Source organism: Rhinolophus sinicus, chromosome 15, assembly GCF_057876585.1.
Source record: "Rhinolophus sinicus isolate RSI-liver-muscle chromosome 15, RSI-T2T, whole genome shotgun sequence".
Taxonomy (NCBI): domain Eukaryota; kingdom Metazoa; phylum Chordata; class Mammalia; order Chiroptera; family Rhinolophidae; genus Rhinolophus; species Rhinolophus sinicus.
In genome coordinates this window covers 126,811,542-126,834,295 of record NC_142515.1, presented here as the reverse complement: position 1 = coordinate 126,834,295, position 22,754 = coordinate 126,811,542, and the positions used below count along the sequence as shown (strand labels likewise).

Sequence of the window (22,754 nt, the reverse complement as noted above, 5' to 3'; positions counted from 1 at the left end):
TACATTCATGTACAGTATATATGTATTGATACTACAGGTTTACATCACCTGTTTAAAGGAGGAATTGTCTGCCAATACCTACATCAATATTGTCTTATATGATACAAAACACTATATATGTTATAACTATTACAAACACTAGACATGAAAAATAAAAATAATTGTGAAAAAGAAATTCATATTTATTTACAAGTATAGCAATTCATGAACCAATAACAAAAAAGCAGCAATATGATTGCTTAATGATTGCCTAGTGTAATTGATGTGATTGCTTCATGGTAGTAAGGAAATCTCTAAAAAAGTTTCCAATATATTTACTGGAAAAAAAATCTGCATATAGGTGGACATCCACAGTTCAGACCTGTGTTGTTTAAGGGTCAACTGTACTGAAAAAATATGGGAACCCTGTGTCAGAGACAAAGACCAGTTATAAATCTGATAAAAGCAGTAGCCAGAGCAATATCTAACATTGTTTTTTAAAGCCTGGATCTCCACACAGAGACACGGTGAGAGACTGATGGTACCTGCACATGAAGTGGGGTGCATCACAGAAGAACTCAGGAATTAGGCAATGCTGGTCTTACCTAGACCTGCTGGTGACTTATCTGTTCTCCCCGCAAATGAGAAAAAGAGGCCTTATATTTATGCTGGAAGGAAAATAAATCTTCCTTAGGGAGGAGAAGGGGACATTACTTTCCTGGAATGGTTCCTGGAAAAAAATAAATAAATAAAATAAACAAAGCTCTCTACTATTTAATATAGTGGTCAGAAAAGAAATTTCCCCCCACTTTTCATAAAGGTTTGCCATGATGGGTGAGAACAGTATTTAAGAGGAAGTTAGAGAAGACAATCATACTCTCTGTGACAAATTTAGTCCATTGGGTGACATTTATGGGTATGATGCTCAAAATATGCCCGGTAAAATTTTATGATTTTTCCTGAGAGCCTCTGCTTCCATGTTACTACTATGTTCTAAAGAGTTAGTTTGTTAGAGATATGGAGTCATAAAGCAACATGAAATTGTCAGAAAACTACATGGTGACCTCGAACAATTACGTTTAGTGGAAAAAATATTCAAGGTGAGAAGAGTAAGAATACAAGACAGAAGTGTCAAGGGTGTGGAGATTTCCTTAGTAAAAAATAGAATTTTAAACCTGGTGATTTCTCTGGTTTCTTACAATTCTAACCATCCATGGTTACCTTTCCCAGGTAAATTCATTGTATTTGCCTACATTGAAAATTGTGACAACTTAGTTCACTTAGGTGTGGCTTGTCAGATCTTAATAAACAATCTCACACTTATCAATGTTTTGACATTATCAAAAATATATAAAGTCATTAGTGACTTTGCACTTAGGAAGTTTGTCACAGTATTTTTGGCAATGGAAGACCAAGTGAAGGTTGAACATAATCATTTTCTCTCATTAAAATACTGTCCCAAAGAATCCTGCATGTTAGAAGTTTATCAACAAGTTGCAGCTCAAAAGTTATCTTCTCCTCTGTAAAATAGTTTCAGCGATTTCAGTCATATTTGAACTCAGTTTTCTGTGTTATCAGTACAATTATAGTGGATGCTGTAGACTAGCATCATACCCAACAAAAATATATTTTATTCTGTGTGCTGTGTTTCCATATCTATTTTTGCTACTGTGGAAGCTCCTTGAGCACATGTCTAATTTGGTTGGGGATTCCCTCTCTCTCATACAGCTTCTCACACAGGTAAATTTATATAGAAGTAAAATAATTACATAACTTATACAGTATAGAATAATATTGTGTTTCCCCGAAAATAAGACCTAACCGGAAAACAAGCCCTAGCATGATTTTTCAGGATGACATCCCTTGAACATAAGAACTAATGCGTCTTTTGGAGCAAATATTAGCATAAGACTCGGTCTTATTTTCGGGGAAACATGGTATATATTCTCATCTAAAATAATATTGACATGCATCATCTCATGAAAGATAAAACTGAGAAAATAAATAACAATCATAATTATAAAAATAATGAATGTGTCCATAAATTAACAGATTAAAAACAAATGTATGGAGAGTTCCAGCTGAAAAAAAAAATAGAGACTTTAGAATTGGAAGAAATCTTCATGCTGATATTCTATTTCACTAAGTCCAGTAATTGTCACTGTTACTGACAAATGAGGCTCAGCAAATCAGAACGTTCACAACCAAATCAGCCAACATGGCGAGCACTTGGCCCTGTCTTTTGATTCTGTATTGATTTCTTAAATTTTTATTATACTGATTCAAGTTTGAGAGAAGACCTATAGAAACTATCAGTTTATAGCTTAAATAGCAAATAATGATGGATACACAAAAGAATATGCATGTTTGTAACATTGGTAAGAGAAACATTATTAGGAAAATGTCCAATAGTAATTTATGAATTCATTATAGGGCTATTTGAACATTATTCTAACTTCTGAGTTTAGCATCATCACAGGATATCAAGCTATCTCAAAAATGCAAAATGTATAGTTACGACACAAAAACTGATGCACTATTGTTCTACATTTAATATGGTCATTTAAAAACTTTATGGTATACTTCAGGTTGGATCACATAAAGATGGAAAAAACTGGAAACAAATATAGTAGTTTAAAATAATAATGAAACAATATTGATGATTGTAGCTTTGAAAAATAATACATTTCAGTTAATGTACCTAAAAGTGAAATCAGATATAAACAAAGTACAGAGTCTGACATACAGCTTTCTAACTTTTATTTTCAATTTAAAACTCTTTTAATATTTATAATTTTCATATTTCATACTTGTTTCTAAAAGTATACATTATTTCAGGAATTTTCTAGAATCCTGCAATTGCACAAATACAGTGTGAACTCACATTCTATTATTTTGAAAAATTGGGCTTAGTAAAAATCGCAACTTCTCAGCAACTGTGTGTGTGTTAAATGCCATTGAGTCAGCTCTGACTGCTGGCATCCCTGTGAATGCGTGTTCTCTCCTCAACAGCCCTGGTGGGCTCCTGGAGACGCACTCCTATGGCTTTTTTCATGGAGTCAATCCATGTCATATTTGGCCCTCCTCTTTTCCTGCTGCCTTCTATTTTTCCCAGCATGGCTGTCTTTTCCAAAGAACCCTGCCTTCTCATGATGTGCTCCATGTAGGATGCCTGCAGTTTAGTCATTTTTGCCTCAGTGATGTTTCAGGTCTAGTTTTCTGTAGGACCCACTTGTTCATCTTCCTGGTGCTTCAGGATATCCATTGAGCTCTTCTCCTAAACCATATTTCAAGTGAATTATTTTCTTTCCTGTCTTCACTGTCCCGCTTTTGCGTCCATACATACTAGTTGGGAATACAAGGGTGTGGATGACCTTAGCTTTGGTTTCTAATGGCACCTCCTTGCTCTTGGTGGTCTCGCTCAATTCTTCCATTGCTCTCCTCCAAGCCTAACTTACTTAGACTAACCTTACTCTGACATTCTTTGGAGGCAACTCTACGAATGATACCAATAAACATGTCTCTATCTTTCCTATAGACATCTCTTGCCATTCATTAAGGACAGAAATTCCTATGAATAATATACCTGAGAAACGTCATTAGCTAAGTGCATAGAGCATTCCCAAACATAAAAATGCAGTGCTCGCAAAAGCATATGCTGATAATAATAAACATATAATAATGAGAACCACAGCAGTAAATATGTAGTGAAATATTTTAGAGCCACATAAAATAAATCTTAACGGTGAAATCTTTCCCCTGGTTTGGGAAGAGAAACCAGACAATGGGGGAGTCAGCATAGATCTATCTGAACTCTCTGACGGTTTGAACGCAGTCACAAATGTTATATTAGCTAGGATTTGTCTTTAGACTATTACATGGCTTCAAAATTACATTAAATAGATTTGTGTATTATATCTGAAATTGATTAATGCATTAGGCTTTTTGTATAAGTAATACCTGCACTGTGCATGGACAGTTACTTTAATGATATCTAATTCAAAAATATGTTGAACTATATCTACATATTTTTATTACTGGATTTCAAATCAAAGTAGACTTGTTAGCATTTGAACAATGAAAACTTCACAATTTTCTCCTTTCCCTTATTGTCATTTAACATGAACCTTTTGTAAACAGACATACTGTGCCACTGCCACAGTTACTGCATGTAGTCAGTGACCTTGTTAATTTTAGTAATTCTTTCACAAGATAGGAACACTGCACTTCCATGGATTTTCCTTTGAGGTTATTATACATAAAAACTGCATCACAGTTTTAACAGATCATCTAGAACTTGAGTTCAAGAGAACACGAAGTACCAAGTTGAGAGAAAACAGTGTGGAGTTGAAACACAGAAATTTCAGGAGTGAGAGCAGTAAATTTGCTTACTGAGAATATGTAATGCCTCAAGTGGTCCACAACTGTAAACCGTTAGGAATGCATATCGTTCCTTTTTTAAAAAATGTATTTTTTCAACTTTGACACTTTCATGGAATTAAGGTCAGAGGAATGAGAATTAAAGTATTAAATTTAACAGTATATCATCTTAGTTGCACTGTTTGTAACATTGATTTTGAGGATGTCACAGATATTACATTACAGGACAATATACTGTGAAAGTTTTTGTTGTTTTCTATACCCTTGGTGTACTCAATTCTGGTTCATAGTTATTTTCAATCAAGATCAACTTCTAAGTTCCAGAGTGTCATGCAGGGAGGCCTGCGGGGTCCCTGTTCCCGCTCCCCACACAAGAACGCAGGATATGGTGAGGCCAAAAAGGAACACCCACAGACCATAGGTAGGGGAGTCATACCTCTGTGGTCTCACTGGAGGCTGGGTTCACTGGACGTGCGACCTGCTGTCCGTTTTTCTGCCAACCGACCGACGACTCTCCTCCACTCTCCTCGGCTCTCCTCAGCTCTCCTCCTCTGTAGCCACAGCAGTTATATTAGTTGCCAATGGCTCAATGGCTACAGCTGACAGCCAACCAGCCACAGCTGACGGCCATCTACCACCCGAGCCAGCACCCCTCCATATGAGGCCGAGAGCCTGGAAATTGCTCTTTGGGGCTCTGTTCCCACACAGAGCAACTGTAAAATAATTCCAGAAGCTCTTCCAGAGTGCTAATACATACTTCCATAGTATACCCCAAACTTAACTTGTCTTTATCCCAAAACCATTTCCACTTCTTGTTTTCTCTAACTCAATGAGTAACATCATGCCAGAAAGACTAGCTTAATTACTTTCCACCCTGAGCATACCCATCAGTTATACACACAACAACCTTGTCCCATTGACAGTTCTTCCTTACAACTCTTGAATATCGCTGCTTTCCTTTTACCCTCTACTCTTATGTTAGTTTAGATGCAGATTCTCCCACATGGAATTTTAACATTCTCTTGTATACGGAATTCAGACTTAACATTTTAATCCAAAAAGTTTAAGTGATTTTTTTTCCCCTGAAGTACTAATTCAATATTGTTACTTTTCTGATTTTAACCTGTAAATGGTGTCTTTGTCTTTAGAAATTATCACAACTCTTTAATAAGGCATAAAATATGTCATGATCTAATTTTCTGTTATATTTACAGGTGTTTACACCTACTGTCTCCCTCCTACTCTCCATTAACCTTGCTTGGATAACTCCTACTCATTTTTTTTTCTTCTAAACTCTTTTTTTGTTTGTTGTTTTTAATTGGGGGAACATTGGGGGGTGCAGCTCAGCTCCAAGTCCAGTCGCTGTTTTCAATCTTTAGTTGAAGGGGGCGCAGCCCACCACCCCATGCGGCGATTGAACTGGCAACCTTGTACTGTGTGCTGCGGCGGCTGCTGTGCTACCCTGGGCGGCCCCTGGGCGGCAGCAGCGTGGGCAGCCTGCGAGAGGCAAACGCCCGAATGGGGGCTCATAATGGGCCAGGGAGCTTGTCCTACAACACAACTAGACTGAAACAACGGCTTGACTGAACTGGAGGGAGGCAGGAAAAGGGAGAAGAAGATAACTTTTGGAATTGAATTCTCATTTTTGGGAGCAGTTCGAAATGGGCGGGCGGAGGGAGGCAGAAAGGGGATAAAAAGAAAACTTTTGGAATTGCCTTTAAAGAATTACTTTCTCATTTCGAAATTGAGAATCTTATGAGACTTAGAAATTGTTTTTGAGATCAATGACAAAAGTGGATTAGAGCATGACGGCATTGTTTAAATAGGGACATATACTGATGATATGCCTACTTTGGGGAAGTTAATGCAACTTGTTATATTAAGTGAGGGGTTATTTAAATACCTTCAAGCAAATTACTTGGGCATAGGACAATAAAAGAAATAACAAACAAAAAAAATAAGTAAGTGTCCCACATTGCAGGTGAAAATAAAAAAAAAATAACTTCATTGCAAAAAACAGAGAAGCTTCTCTTATTGAAGGAGGGGATAGGGATGGGGGATGTTTCTCTTTTCTTTCTTCTTTTTTGTGTCTTGAGGTGTCCTTTAAGTTATATCTGCTAAAGCCTAGGGCTTCCCTGACACATTTAATAATAGAAAAGTGACTAGGTTTGACTTCACGCAGACCTGGATTTAATAGACCACATACAAACAAGTTACCTAATCTCTCCAAGTCTCAGTTTTCTCACCTAGAAAGTTATTGAATTAAGAGGATTAAATGTGACAACGCAAGGAATGCACTTAAGCCTGTGGGCTGCATGCGCCCCCTGCAACTAAGGTTGAACATGGCACCTTTAGCTGAGCTCCCGGATGGCTCAGTTGTTTGGAGCACGTTCTATTCTCTGTGACTGGACCTGCAGCTGTGCCCTCCACAGCTAAGATTGAAAGGACAACTTGACTTGGTGTTGCTGAGGAGACCTAGGAAAAACCCACTACTGTTCCCCAACAGAAAGTCCTGGAAATACACACTGTTCCCCAATAAAGTCCTGTTCCCCTGCCCCAATAAAATCTTTAAAAAAAAAATGACTTCACTTTGGGTGGCTGGTGCATTACTAATCATAACTACCAATTATAGACTAACTATTCTGCACCAGGAATTGAATTATATAATAATAATTATTATTAATTTCTCTCTGTGACCCTCACACTAGTTGTATGAGGGACGCCCTCATTTTTCCATGCTGCCTCTGAGGGGCTATCAGGACTGACTTAGTCAAATGCCTTGCTGATATCAAGATTTGTCTATAGATTCTTCTGTTACAACAATTTGAAATCCTATCAATACCAGATTTTGTTTCTTCTGAAATACACTAATTCCCTCATTAGAAACTTTCCTGGTGCAGTGTCTGTACCCAAGATAAAATAAAGGCTTCTCTAGCTTCAGAGTCACTCACAATACATTATTATTCTGTATTGATCTTGTTTCCAGTAGACAAGTAATTTAGATATTTCATAGGCCATCTGTATTTCCCATAAATATTGCTTGACTGCTGTAAAAGCCTCTGGACATGGCTGATTTCCAAACTGATCAGAAAGATGGCTCTGTTCGCCTTGGCAGAGGATGTGAAAGCCAGGAGAGCTCCTTCTAATCCCACAATGACGAGTGAGGCAAATTCTCTTGTTCGAAATTTATTTACATCAGCCGTGAATCTGTGAAACATTTGATATGACTTGAACATTTTCTTCTCATGAAAGGTGATTTTCCTGGGTAAAATGTAACTAGAACATTACAGAACTACTAGGATTTTTTTTTAATAGTAGCAAAGATGTTATCTAAATTACACTCTACCCCCGGATGTAGAAAAATATACATTAGAGCTACATTAACGATTTGGAAAGTATCCACAGTGACAACAGCAAAACACATTTCCTTTAAGACGCATGAAGCTAGTTTGTTCAGGGTCGTAGGCATAAACCATAAGCGAATGTAGCATCACATCATTGTAGGACCCCCCCCACACCTCTCCTACCCATTGGGACAGGAAATGACTAGCCCGTCACCCAGCTCCAGGATGTTCCCATCAGGCCCTGTGCACAGCCCAGTCTGGTTCCGCTCTGTCTTAAGGGAGTTACTGCTTCCCTGTCCGTGGTACATATCAACTTGGTTTCCCATAGTTGTTTTCAGATAAATCTCCTTCTGATGCTCATTCGTTAATTCAATAAATATGTATTGAGCACTTACTATATTTTAGATGCTTGCTATGCAATAGTAAACAAAACAGGAAAAATTCATGGAGATTATATTCTAGTAAGGAGACAGACAGTAAATAAGATAAATCAGTGAATATATGTGGTGTGGTATATGGTGATACGTGCTGAGATGAAAAATAAAGGGAAGGGAAAGGAAGGGGTGTGTGCTGCGTGTGTGTGTGTGTGTGTCTGTGTGTGTGTGTGTGTGTGTCTGTGTGTGTGTGTGTGTGTGTGTGTGTGTTGGGCTTACAATTTTAGAAAGTGAGTTTCTCAGAACACAGTGTTTAAAACTAACACCTATGTGCTTTTACTTCATTGGTGAGAAAATTCTAGGGAAGCAAGAGTGACGGACAGGAGTGGTGAGGCAGGAAAGGCATGAGAATCAATGCAAGGATGTGTTTCGTGGAAGTCAAGTGCAACCAATCGCTGCATCTCACAGTGACTTTTGAGAGGCCGTAAGAACCATTATGTCTTAGGGCATCCGTCTGAAGGGAGGAAAGGAAAAGGATTGGACTGTGGGTTCCTGCCTCCCTTTGGGGCATTAACCTCACCACAACATGTGGGCAGCAAGCAGGTCGTGTGGCATCTGCTACCTCGTACAGGTAGGGAAGCTCAGGTAGGAGAAGTCATACTGCATACGAAGTATCTCATGCAGAAAGAGTGGCCAGGGGTGGGAGGCCCCTCAAAAAGGTGACATTTGAGTCAAGTCCTGATGCTATGTGATTACTGGGGAGAAGAGCGTTTCAGGCAGAGCGCATCCGTGCAAAGGTATTCAAGTGGGGAGTAGATAGTATGTTCGCAGGACCAGGAGGCCAGGGCAGCTGCAGTGGTAGGAGGGGAAAGCAGATGGTAGGAGAGAGGGTGGAGAGGTAGCTGGTGGTCAGCTCTCACAGGGGTAGAGGTCTTAGAAGGACTGGGGTTTTACTCCGTGTAAGACGGTGAGGTGCCTGCAGAGGTCTGGCAAGATCTGACTTACCTTCAAAAGGATCAGACTCTGATGCTCCTCTGTGGAGAGTAGACTCAGGCCAGGGTAGAAGCAGGGCGAGCACTCAGGAGGCTACTGCAGCTCCGTCAAGGCAGCACGCAGGTGGTGACGGGGGCTGGATTCGGGATACACTTGGAAGGATGTTTGGTGGATTAGATACATGCTCATATGTATTTAGGACAGGAGAGAAAAAGAACAGTCAGAGATGCTTTCAAGGTTTCTATTCTGAGCAACTAGGAGAATGAACTTGCCACTTACTGAAATGAGGAAGACAGTGAAAAGAAGTAGGTTCAGGGCAGACTAGCAGGAGCTCAGCTTTGGCCATGTAACGTTTCAGAGAGCCAGCAGGCAGCGGGACAGTGGAGAGTGTAGACTAGAGATGTGACTTTGGGAGCAGAGACAGCCCATTGCAAGCCCCTATTGTGGATAAGATCGTCCAGAGGATGAGTGGAGGGAGGAGAGCAGAGAGGTCTGCGCCCTGAGCTTAGAGGTGTTCAGAGGTTGGGAGGAAGTCACTAGAGAAAGTCAATGAAACCAAAATCTCATTCTTTGAGAAGATTAATAAAATAGATAAGACTCTACCCAAGGTAACTAAGAAAAAGGGAGAAAACACAAATTATAACATCAGAAGTGAAGAAGGATAACAATATATCCCATGGGCATGAAAAAAAAAGAACAACAATAAAGCATATGGAGCACAGCTCTATGCTCAAATATTTAATAACTTAAATGAGATGGACCAAGTCCTTGAAAGATACAAACTATCAAAATGTACACAAGAATAATAGACTATCTAAATAAACCTAATAAGAAATTAAAATAATACTTAATCAAATAATTTGCTAAAACAGAAAACACCAGGCCCAGAAATTTTCACTGGTGAATTCTACCAAACATTTAGAAAATAAATTATAGCAATTCTCTATCTCCTCCTCCAGAAGATAGAATCAGAGCAAATACTTTCTAACTCATTCTGAGACCAGCATGACCCCAATAACTTAATTTCTCACACTGGTGAGTAGAGAAATATTCCCTGAGAAGAATGACAATTTTGAAATTCACTGGAGTGTTTTATTCTTACGAAAGCTGCTACTCAAGATTAATTATTTTACAATACAAAAACTTGCTCGTGGAGACTTATAGCAGTTTTATCCACAGTGGTCCAAACCTGGAAGCAACCTAAATGTTCTTCCAGATGTGAATGGATTAATAAACTGTGGTATATCCAGACATGGAATATTATTCAGTGCTTAAAGAAAATGAGCTTTCACGCCATGAAAAGACATGGAAGAAACTTAAATGCCTATTTCTGCCTGAAAGACGCCAATCTGAAAAAAGTTACATACTCTGTGATTCCAACTATACGATGTTCTGGAAAAGTCAAAAGTATGAAGACAGTAAAAAAAAAAAAAAAAGAAAATCAGTGATTGCCAGAAGTAGGGTGCAGGAAAAGTATGAATAGATGAAACACAAAAAAATTGGGGGCGGTGAAACTAATCTATATAGTACTATCATGGTAGAGACATGTCATCAGACATTTGTTCAAACCTATAGAATGTTCAACACCAAGAGTGAAGCCCAATGTAGGCTACAGACCCCGGATGATTATAATGTGTCAGTGTAGGTTAATTGGCTGTAACAAATGTAGCGCTGTAGTGTGATTCATGCACAGGACAGTTTACGTGAAGAAGTAAGGATATAAGGGAACTTTGTTCTTTCCACTTAATTTTGCTATGAACCTAAAACTGCTATAAACATGACGTATATTTTTAATTAAATTATTATTAAAATATACATGTTTATCTGATAGTCCCTACCGTTGAAATTCAACAATGTACTTCTTTAACTCAATATTTCCTGAATGTATTTCACTGCTAGACTCATTTTTATATAACATTTCTTTATGTCCCTTGCAACTTGGATCCCATTTAATATTGTCTGTAAATTACCGGATTTGAATATCACAGTGGTAAAGAAATGCACAGAAATCGGCTATACTTTTTACTCTATGTAGCTTAAATTTTATGTCTTTTGTGATTAAAAAGCGATGTGAAATACTTTTAAAACAGGCATAAAATAAGAAATTGACACGTGAAAAGGAACAGCAATAAACCAAAAGTATAATAGAATGTACTCCTATTTCCTCATTCACAGTATCAAGTCAATCTCACGGTCAAGGAAGCATCTATAGTTCTCCCATGGAGCTGACAGTTTTTGTGCTTTTCTGGAATCCACCCCAACACACATACGCACACACATGCACACAATAACTACCATATTGAATACTTAGGGCGGGGCAGAGGATCTCTATCTCAGATCTCTGCTACACTATTGTGCTTCCCGGGTGGACCTGCCTGATTTTATAAAAACTTGCTTCCTGCTGCAGCTGTGTGCTGACACATGCCTACTTCTTTTGACTCGACCTCATGTCACTCCCTCAACTCTGTTTGAATCTCTGGCACTTAAATTGCTCTATTTGGTCTTTGTTTCTTCTCACTCTATTTGGAAATCTTGCTGATGACCTCAGACTGTGCACTTGGATTATACGCCCTGTTTGCTCCTTTCCTGTTGCCACGGAATCGTTAGACTTCAAGCACGTCATGTCTCTCTGGAGTCACAATATCTGTGCTTTGTAACCTCCTGGGTTCAGGTCTGTGCCTGCCAGACATTCACTGTCTTCAAGGTCCTTCCAGTTAGACTCCTGATCTGGACAGCCGCATGTCTGCCCCAGCTGCTCTGGGACAGTTTCCAGTACTTAGCAGACAGGAGAGAAGGCCTGCTCTTCCTGTCCCAGCTTTTGGTAAGTCTAATGTAACGCTTCCTGCAAACTCACAGGTCTGTCTTCAAGGCAGCTCAGTAGTATTTTCAAATAGCTCTTTCCAGGTGAAGTATTCCTTAAACACCTATTTCAGACGCAGACTGTGTCTCCTCCTCACACTCCCTCTTCCCTTTTCCCTTCCTTAATTTTTCTCCACCGTATGCACAGAAGGTGCCAAAAAATGGATATACATTTCAAGGAAGGAAGAAACTATTAAAATTTTAATTCTCAATATATACCAATAACAAAAAATGCATACAAGTCACATTTGACTTCTGCAATGATAAGAGGTGCTCAAAGTGGTTACCATCAGCGTCCAGACACTTCTCATCATGGCGAACTTCTGCTTGAGCAATGTTGACCAAAGTGTCCACTTGTATACCTTTTTTTGGCCTCCCAGGTGTAACCTCCTACCATACTATGTAACATACTTACTTATTTTACATGTCATCTACCTCGTACCACTGGGACATAGCTCAATGAGTACAGAACTTGATCAGTTTTTCTCAGTGACATATCCCCTCAATCTAGAAGGTCCATAGTAGGCACTCACTAAATGGATAAATGAGCGAGTCTGAGGTAAACGGGGATTAAGAATGTTGTACTCACCAGTTTCTATTATAGAGTCACAGACTTTTCATGCACCAAGCCTGGCCTGTCTACTGTGGTACTCCCGAAATACTGAGGAGGGAATTTGCACTCTGGGCATCCACGGCCACTACAAGCTCATTGAGATATTTCTAACAGGGAAATCAAAGTTTACCTTATCTTTCTCAAAAGAAAGTGAATACTTTCGCCATCCGCAGATCTCCATGAAGTTATTGACAATTAAAAGCTGCATGGCTTACTCTCTTTTCATTTCATGAGAAGAAAATCACATTGCTCAGTGATTGCAAACCTCAAATATCTTAAAAAGGTAAGTTCATTTTTTTATCATTTCTTTATTTTTATGCCTTTTATAACTAAAAGTATGTTTTTATGCCTTTTATAACTAAAGTGAAAATTTTAAGTTTGCATTCTCCTCCTTAAGAGGAGTGGTCATTCTTCCTCTCATTGTGTGACATCTGGATTGCTTCCATTTTGGGGCTATTAGAAATAAAGCTACTATAAATATTTACATCCAGGTTTTTGTGTGAACATAAGTTTTCAATTCTTGGGGATAAATGTGAAAGGTGAAATTGCTGAATCGTATGGTAATTGTATTTAGTTTTTTAAAATACTGTTTTCTGCGATGGCTGTACCATTTTACATTCCACCAGTAACATGAGTGATTCTGTTCCTCTGCAATGTCACCAACATTTGGTGTTGTCACTACTTTTTTCTTTTAGTCTTTGCCATAGGTATGTAGACATATCTCATTGTGGCTTTACTTTGCATTTCACACATGGATAATGAAGTTAAACATCATTTCCTGTGTTTATTTGCTATCTGTATATCCTCTTTAGTGAAATAAAGTTTATATTTTACCCATTTTCTAAGGGTATTTTGTTTTTTATTTTTCTTTATTTTACTGTTGAGTTTTAAGACTTTTTCATATACTCTAGAAACTAGTCTTTGGTCTAATATGAGGTTTGAAAATATTTTCTCAAAGTTAGCGACTTGTCTTAGCGTGGTCTCCACAGAGTTTTGTGTAAAACAAAAGTTTTTCATTCTGACAAAGCCCAATTTATCAATATTCCTTTTTATGAATTGTGCTTTTTGTACCATGTCTAAGAACTCTCTGCCTACCTTTATATTTTGAAAATTTGCTCTTACAATTTTCTAAAATATTTATAGTTTGGGGTTTTATTTTTTTAAGTATATGATGTAGTTTGAGTAAATTTTTGTGTATTATGTAAGATTTCCTTCATTTTTTTGTTTGTTTCTGGTCTACGCATATCTAATTGCAAAGCGCCATTGTTGAAAATCTCCTGTCTTTCACTGAACTGCTTTTGCACCTTAGTCAAATATCAGTTGGAAATATTAATGTGGGCCTATTTCTGGGTTATATACTGTATGCCATTAATCGTTATGTCTGTTCTTGTCCCGATAACAATCTAACTTGATTAATGTAACTATATAGTTAAAACTTAATAGCAGATAGAATTATTCTTCCTACCTTCGTCTTCTTTTAAAGATTGTTTTCAGCTATTTTTAGGACTTGTGCCTCTCCATGTACATATTAGAAGAAGTTTTCTATGTCTACAAGAATCCTTGCTGAGATGTTGATAGGAATTACATTCACTGTTTATACCAGTTTGAGCAGAATTGATCTCTGTGCTATGCTTAGTCTTCCAATCATGAACACAGGATGTCCGTCTACTTATTTAAATCTTCTTTGACTTACTTCATCAGCATTTTGTATTTTTCAGCGTACACAGCCTGTACATGTTTTGTTAACTTTATATCTAACTGTATTTTTCTTTGTAGCAATTTTAAATGACGCTGTGTTTTTAATTTTGGTTCCTACATGTTAGTGTTTAAAAATGTGATTTTTTATTGGCATTGATCTTGTATTTGTGACACTGCTGAATTCATTTATTAGTTTTCGTTCTGTTGTAGATCCTTAGAATTTTATAGACAGTCATGTCATCTGCAAATACGGAATTTATTTTCTTTCTTTTTAATCCGTGGGTCTGTATTTCTTTTTCTTGTCTTATTGTAGTGATTAGAACTTCTAGAACCATGTTGAATAAAATGGTAAGAGCAGACTTCTTTGCCTTGTTCTTGATCTTAGGGAAATCATTAAGACTTTCACATTTAAGTCTGATGTTAGTAGGGCTTTTGTAGATGGTTTATGTAAAATTGGGGTAGTTCCTCTTTGTTCTTAAACTTGCTGACAGTTTTTTTTTTTTTTTCATGACCAGATATTAAATTCGGTTAAGTGTACTTTTAGTATCAATTGATATGATTATATGATTTTTTTCTTCTTTATCCTGTTGATGTGGTGGATTGCATTATTTAATTTTCTAGTACTGAACCAGCCTTATGTAACAGAAGTAAACCCTATTTGGTCATTGTGTATAATTATTTTTATGCATTGTTGGGTCTCACTTTCTAATTTTTTTAAGGTCTAAGTTCATGAGAGATATTGGTCAATAGTTTTCTTTATTTTGTACTGTCTTTCTCAGGTTTTGCTATCAATATAATACTAGCCCAATAAAAATTAACTAAGAAGTGTCCACTTCTCTTCTATTTTCTAGAAGAGATTTTGACTTTCTTGTTGTTGTTGATGTTGTTGTTGTTTGTTTAATGTACAGTAAATTCTACAGCAAAGCCAACTGGTTCTGATATTATTATTTTAAACATTTTAAGCTACAAATTCATTTTTTTTTAATGACTACTGGACAACTTAGGCTATTTGTGTCATGCTGGTTAAGTTTTGGTAGGTTTGTGTTATTTTAGGAAGTTGTCAAATTTATGAGCATGTAATTATCCAGAGTATCCCCTTAAAATTATTTTAATGATTGTAAAATCTGTAGTGAGAGTCCTAGTGGTGGTGTATATCATTTCTCTTTTTATCTTAACAGTCTTGTTACATGTATGTCATTATCATCATTTTTGCTAAGAACCTATTTGCAGTTCCATTGGTCTTCTTTAATGTTTTTCTGTCTTCAATTTCATTGACTCCTGCTCTTGTTTGTGTTATTATTATCCTTCCATCTGCTTTCTTTAGGTTAATTCTGTTCTCATGGTTCTAATTTCATGTCATAGAAATTTAGATTATTGACTAGAAACTTTTCTTCTTTTCTAATATAAGCATTTGGTGCTATAAATTTCCCTCTCAGTACTGCTTGGTTGCATCCACAAATTTTGATATATAATATTTTTATTTTCATATATATCTCCACCCAGCCCAAGGATACCAAAAAATGTATACGCATTTTATGAAATGTTATGTATGTATTACTTTTCGAAGCTGAATTGAATTACGGTAGCAATGTGTAGTATAACGTTTGTTCAAAACATGGCATTAATGCATTAATGAAATGAATGCTAGCATTACCATGCAACAGGCAGGACAGTCAAAGAAAATGGCAGACGCACAGTTGTCATTTGAGGAGCGCAAGACCACAAAGATGTGAGAGCTTAACTTGATGAAAACTTGCCAAGACAATGGATAGGACGAAGAGATGCACTTGAATTTCCCCCACGTTCTCCTTACTTAACACCCCTTGACTTCTACCTATAGTGGACCTTAAAGGATGTGGTGTACCATAGAAAGCTGGCTACACTGGCGGTACTTCAGGAAGAAATTGAAACGGCATGTGCAACGATACTAGTGGACACTTTGGTCAATGTTGCTTAAGCAGTAGTTCGCCATAATCAGTAGTGTCTGGATGTTGATGGGAACCACTTGAGCATCTATTGTAATTGCAGAAGTCAAACATGACGTATATATCTTTCGTTATCAGTATATATTGAATATTTCAATTTTAATACAGTTTTTTTCTTTCTTAAAAGGTGTATACATTTTTTTGGCACCTTCTTGTACATATATTTCCTCTGAAACTTACTCTTTGAAGTATGGGTTGTTTAGAAGCATGCTGTTTCGGTTTTCAATTTTTAAAAATGTTTGATATATTTATTATTTATTTATTTATCCCATTTCCTGTTTTCCTATTTTCTTTCTGTTATTGATTACTAATTTGGTTCCATTATGGTCAGACAACATAGTCTATATTTTCTCAATTCTTATAAATGTATTGATGTTTATATAATGAACCAGGATATGGTCTGTCATGGTAAATCCATGGATACTGGTAAAGAATGTGTATTCTGCAATTTGGGGGTGATGAGTTCTATAAATGCCAATTAGATTCTTTTGGTCTTATTCAGTTTTCCTATATCTTTGCTAATTTTCTTTCAAGTACTACAATTAAATGTGAGATACCGAAGTCCCCCAACGATTATTGTTGATTTGTATATTTCCTATTTCCCCTTCATCTCTCTCAAGTATTTGTTTCTTCATGTATTTTAAAGTGCTGCTGTTTTGTATATGACACAGGATCACTATGCCATTTTGGTGACATGAATGTATTATCATTATGTACTGTACCTCTTTGTCCCTAGTAATTACCCTTGCTGTATAATCTAACTGATATTAAGAAAACATTCATATTTATTTTTTGGATTGATGTTAGCATGATATACATTTTTCTGGGAAAATTAGCTACTCTCACATCTATAGTTTCATTTTGTTCATACATTTGATATAATATTTTATGGATGTTTGTGTTTATACACAGCTCCCTGACAAGATATATTAGTCAATATATACTCGTACTTTTTGAATGAATAACTCTAGATTGTAATATTTATGGCAGAATTATGCTATCCATATCCCTTTGCTTGCACCTTTGATTATTTAAAGCATAATAAAATAAAATATTTAATAACATATATTTTCTTAGGATTAAAAACAAGGCAAAATTAAATATGAAAACAGAAGAAACAGAAGTAAATCCTGTCTGAATTGCTAACAATAAAATAAGAAAGACAGGGAAAGTTGCAAGTTTTGAAATAATAATACAAAATGGAAAAACTGTTAATCTCAGACAAGTCCTGTTTTTATTATCTATTAAATGTATTAATTAGTTTCCCTTATTGATTTTTAAATTATATATGTTGAGGTAAATAAAAATCAAATAAATAATTTCTGAGGTGTATTAGTTTAAAATGTAGAGATTGGGGGAAATTTATTCTCATGTATTGATATTATTTATGAAGAAAATAATTTTATTAAGAATAAATAATGCAGTCATCAACTATCTATAACTAAGCAAGACTGAAGTAACTTTCAAAGGAAATAAAAATTACGTACAGCCTTAAACACTAAAAAGGTATGGCAATCTTACACTTTTCTCTTTAAGTCTGATTTTGTTTGCTGTCTAATCCATTAAAGAAAAATAGGCTTGAGTATATCTTACTGATACTACCCATAATATTATCTCATTTTCTAAGTTGGATTGAATGTGTATATGTATCAATTGGTACAGAAAACAAATTAATTAGAATATGTTTATTTTAAAATATCCAATCGGACTTTGTATGCACAGTTCAATATGCGGTCAGTAGACCAAAATATAAAAGACATATGTAGGTGAAATGTGTAAAGAGTAAGTGGAAATATTTAAAACCTTACAGGTCAAATGTTAGACATTCGTTTTGGTTTTTATAATTTTCTTTTTCATAAGCAAAAAATTAGTTTTCATAAAGTTTGATGTATTTGAACATCGAGTTTATTTGGAATCACACTATATCACTTCTTTTAATTCATTCATTTTAATTTTTTATTTGCTTTAAATTCAGAAAAAAAAATATTAAACCATCACAAACTAAAAAAGTAAAGCATACTCTCAGAATATAAAATTGCTGTTTGTTTTTCTCACTCTTTCTAACTTTATATTAGAACTTTAATTTCCCCCTGAAACCAGGAACACATACTGTTCCATGGACCTATAAGGTCTGAATCATTATTTCTTCCCCTTCTCATGTTATGCTTGAGGTTGGGATCCATCATAAATATTAGTATTATCATCTGGATCCAATTAACTGTAATGGATACACAGTTTTGGAAAATAACCCACTTTTTTGCCTATTAGTAAATAATATTGATTCTTCTTTACACAAATCACTAAAAATTCTGTAACACCCAGTAAAACAATGGTCTTTAAAAGCCTGCCCAGTCTTGAGTATAAAGTTTTATTTCAGAGTTTAATTCAGTCTGATTATTTTCATTGTTTTTTAGCATAATACCTATGAGATTACCTACTGACATAAAATATTTTAAACATCCATAATTAAAACCTAGGGGGAAAAAGACAATAAAACTTCAAAACTAGTTTAAAGCTCTGCAGTAATATTTTACTGCCAAAGAAAGCAGATAAGACTTTCACACTGTGCTGAAAACGGCACAGGTAATTAATTCCCATGGCAGAGAAGTGAAGGAAAAGCACATTCCATATTCTCAGGGCAAAGTGTAAACGGAATTTGCAGCAGATCCTGTTAGGATTCAGCCCTAACCTATAAGGGACACTCAGAGTGGACCAGGGTAAGGCGGGGGTGGGGGGGCTCTAAACATACAAATTACAGAATAGAAATGCAAATCATACATAACCAGAGGAAAAGCTGTAAGTAATACAACAAAAGGACCTAGTGAGTGTCTGAGTTCTTTACTAATTACACTCTTAGAACAAGCACTGGCTGCAGTTTCCTACCCTGCTTTCCCAGCTCAGCCACATCTAAGTTCAGATTTAACAGTGTCCTTGGCTTTCGCTCACTCTGCTTTTTGTGGTTAAAAGACTTCTTCCCGTTAGGATTTGTCCTTTTGATTAGCCTCCTCCCTTTTAGGCATTGATCTCAAGGGGCAATATGTAGTTCATCACCCATTCAGGGAAAATATATGTGATCTCATGAATTCTGGAAGTTGTAAAATGAAGTTGGGGGCGGAGTGAGGAGGACAACACGGAGGCCTGTGCACCACTAATGAGGAAAACTTGTCATTTTCCAGGATTTTGCCAATACTTCACTGGTTCGAAACGTCTGCGGTGTGTCTGATAATGTCAAGAGGAAAAGCAGGAATCAACCTCCCAGGGGAGCCTGAGTCGATCATAACCTCACGTACGTGGCGTTTATGGAAGATAGACTTTCCTTCAGTTCTTCACAAGGAGCAGTAGGTGGGCAGTGGTTGGATAGCATCATTACGACCACATGCAGAACAATGAAGGATGTTTACCAGTGAGTATCTGTATTTTAAGTCATTGCCCTAAAACACACCTTGACCAAAGCCTTATCTCACATATTTAAAGTGTCAATAAAAGCAGCGGTTGGCTGAGGAACACACAATATCTAATCCTTCTCGAGAGCAACATTCACAAAATGGTTTAAAGATACCTATGCAAAAATGTCTGAGAATGATAATGGACGAAAAGACCTAGATGCTATCCCATAGTTATTGTTTTTACCCTACACTTCATAAAATTTTAAATATTCTAGAGCTTTACAGTTTTGCCAAATAAGCACCAAGGTCCAGGAGCTGCAGGTGCCTTGTACACACATCAAATGCCCTTGAGGTTCCGGAAAGATTTTCTCACGTGTGCCGATGGATCCTTCTGTCATGCCAAATCGTTCGGACAGGTGAAAAAAGAGAAATCCATGTTGTTTGTTCAGGAACTGTTTTGGAAGTGGGGCTCTACAATACATGACCCCAGTGACAGTGGTGACAGAAGGTGAGTGGATGGGCAGTAAGCAGTACTGAGTTCCCCCAAGGTGTTTTCCTCAGAGCAGGGTTGCTTCTATCTGCTTTACGTTCTGGAAAAACATGACAGTCCCACTTACACAGCCATTTCACTACAAAGGCTGTTCTGGTAAAAGTTAAAAGATCCAGACTGCCAATGTACATATGTAAAAGAAGTATGACTTTTAGGCATCCTAAATGATTCTGCTGGTACACTGTTAGAGCTCGTGCAAGGAATTTGTTGGTGTGGGCTTTGTGTGCCCTTTTAACACAGACTACCAGGTAAAATATCATGAGCAATAAAGGCTTTCCCACTCCATTGTGTTAATTTCAATTAGTCCATAACAAGCAATACAAAACTCGTAAACACAGAGCAGTGATTTCTTAGTAATCAGAAGGACATTCATTAGTTTTCGGAGTTGTGAGTTTTTGTTTTGTTTTTCCCATTCAATCTGTAATGTTCCCCATAGTGTGCACAGCATATTACACAACAGGGACAATAAAATATAAGTTACTTTTGCAAAATTGAAATGCTCTGAAGTCTAGATGTGTGCCTTTCTCTGAAAATTGATTAATGAACCAACAGCCTCATAACAATCTATTTTCAAATCAGATAATTAATGACTGTGATGGTTATCATTAGGTATATATCTCACATGGATTTCTCTGATCTTGAAGCAATTTAGTCACATAAGTATGATACTATGTTAGGTACAACAATGTTTTTTCCCCCAGTATTCATGGGGGAGAGGAGAGAGAGAGAAATAGAGAGAGAGATTGAGATTCAGCTTATTGACCGACTTCCAACAGTAGAAACTCTAATCTTCTATCTAAAGCCTTGTTATGTCTCCACTGTGCTCGAGTTGTCTTTGCAGTCAGATTTTGACTGTATTAGTATATGTAATGACATGCAAACCATTGGTTGACTGTCTAATTTCCTGTATCCTGTACACAGGAACAGAGTAATACATTTTTACTCCCTACATTCTCTGTGCCCTCATAGGCTTGAAGTACCATTTGGTGCTGGTTCTTCTACCAGCCTGGACTCTCACCAGGGTATGTTTCATGTACTGGTGAATAAGAGCGTATTGCACATATTAGTCTGTCTTCTCAATGGTACGGCACACAGAACATCATATTTGATGTATCTTTGAAAGCTTCACAAAACCTAGCACAGTTTCCAAAACATCATAAGTCATATCTATATCTACCATGTGTACATATGCAGCATCTATGTACATATAAGAGATGCTGACTTGAAAGATCTGAGCTTTAGAAAGAAGACACATGCTACTGATTTCAGTTTGTGTTTAGAAAAGGAAGTATTGTGGTTATCCACCCCCACCTGACTCAGTCTCTGGCTGATGCAAAATAAAACTGTACCTGAAAACTGGTTTCTAACACACAGTTATTCTCAGGGATTAATATCAAAGTCTGTAACATTTTCCCCACTATAAAATGATTCTCAATGATAAAATCTTGAAAGAAGTACCACTAGTTTGACACTCATAAGTTTTCTTGAAAACCTAGAAATAAAATAATATCTATTTAAATTTGTAAGTAGTATTTCTTAGTAAAAAATGTTGACTTGCTTTCTCCTCAGTACCCTTCTCCAACCTCCTTATTTAATTCAGATTCCTTTACTTTATTGGCATGGTCATTACAGCATGACTCCCCAAATAATAGTTTCTAGCTTTCCAAAAGTATTTGAGAGTGTTGGGTTCACTTTTGGTTTCAGAGTAATTTAGAATAATCACATAAGTTGTTGACAAATAAACATTCAGGAAATTTTTATGAAGGATAATCTTGGCAAACCACAATAGTCTTTAAACTTTGCTTTAAATTAAAATTCTAGCAGTTTATTATGTTACTTTGTGCCAGGATAAGGCTATAAACTGCTCTCATATTCAAAAGAATGTTTCCATTTAAAATTTACATTTACAAGTCTAATAAGATTTTGGAGCTCATTCTACTCAGAAAATCCACTGAGTTGCATAACTTTATGTTATGAGAAAACCAACTCACATTGTTTCTTGAATCAATTTATGTTAATAGTTTTTGTTTGTTTTGTTTTTTTGATGATGGAATTTTGTAGGTAAATTACAGATAATGATAGAATCTTAAAATGAAGTTTCTAAGTAAATAGTTTAATATAGACAGGAAAGTTATTTACTGTAAGAGTCTGTCCAATGATTCCTTTTAAATCAGTTTTGAACTTCATACTACTTTATGATCAGTTTACATAGACTGGAATATTCTGTTATGTCCAGCTTAAGATCAGAATATAATTTATAGAAGGTATTTAGAGAACTATATGAAGTACATTAAAGACATGTGGCATGTGGTTTCATCCACAAGAGATGCCTCATTAACTATAAGAAATATCGTGGCCAATAACTTTATTACTTTTTATACATTGATGGTATACTAAATTATAGGCCAGTCCTTTGTAAATATAAAATGCAATCCTTAGAATTGTTGCAGAGTTTCAAGTTCTAAGTAATGGGATATAATTGGTAATTTTTTAAAAATTTAAATGCTTGGAAGTTATTTTTGCAACTTAATTTGTTCATTGAATAGTATCTAATCTGACAAATCCATACCCTGCATTTTATGTTGAAATTATT

At 36.3% G+C, this 22,754-nt stretch overlaps 1 long non-coding RNA gene across 2 annotated transcripts in view; it reads right to left on the bottom strand.

Moving 5' to 3' along the window:
- Positions 1-22,754, bottom strand: part of LOC148755297 (uncharacterized) — a 568,457-nt gene that overhangs the window by 1,301 nt on the left and 544,402 nt on the right. For both annotated transcript variants that reach the window (XR_016019091.1, XR_016019092.1), the window contains 3 exons: positions 9,083-9,222; positions 4,796-4,910; positions 585-709 (listed from right to left, as the gene is read on the bottom strand). This is a non-coding gene — a long non-coding RNA (uncharacterized LOC148755297). The remainder of the gene's footprint in view (positions 1-584; positions 710-4,795; positions 4,911-9,082; positions 9,223-22,754) is intronic.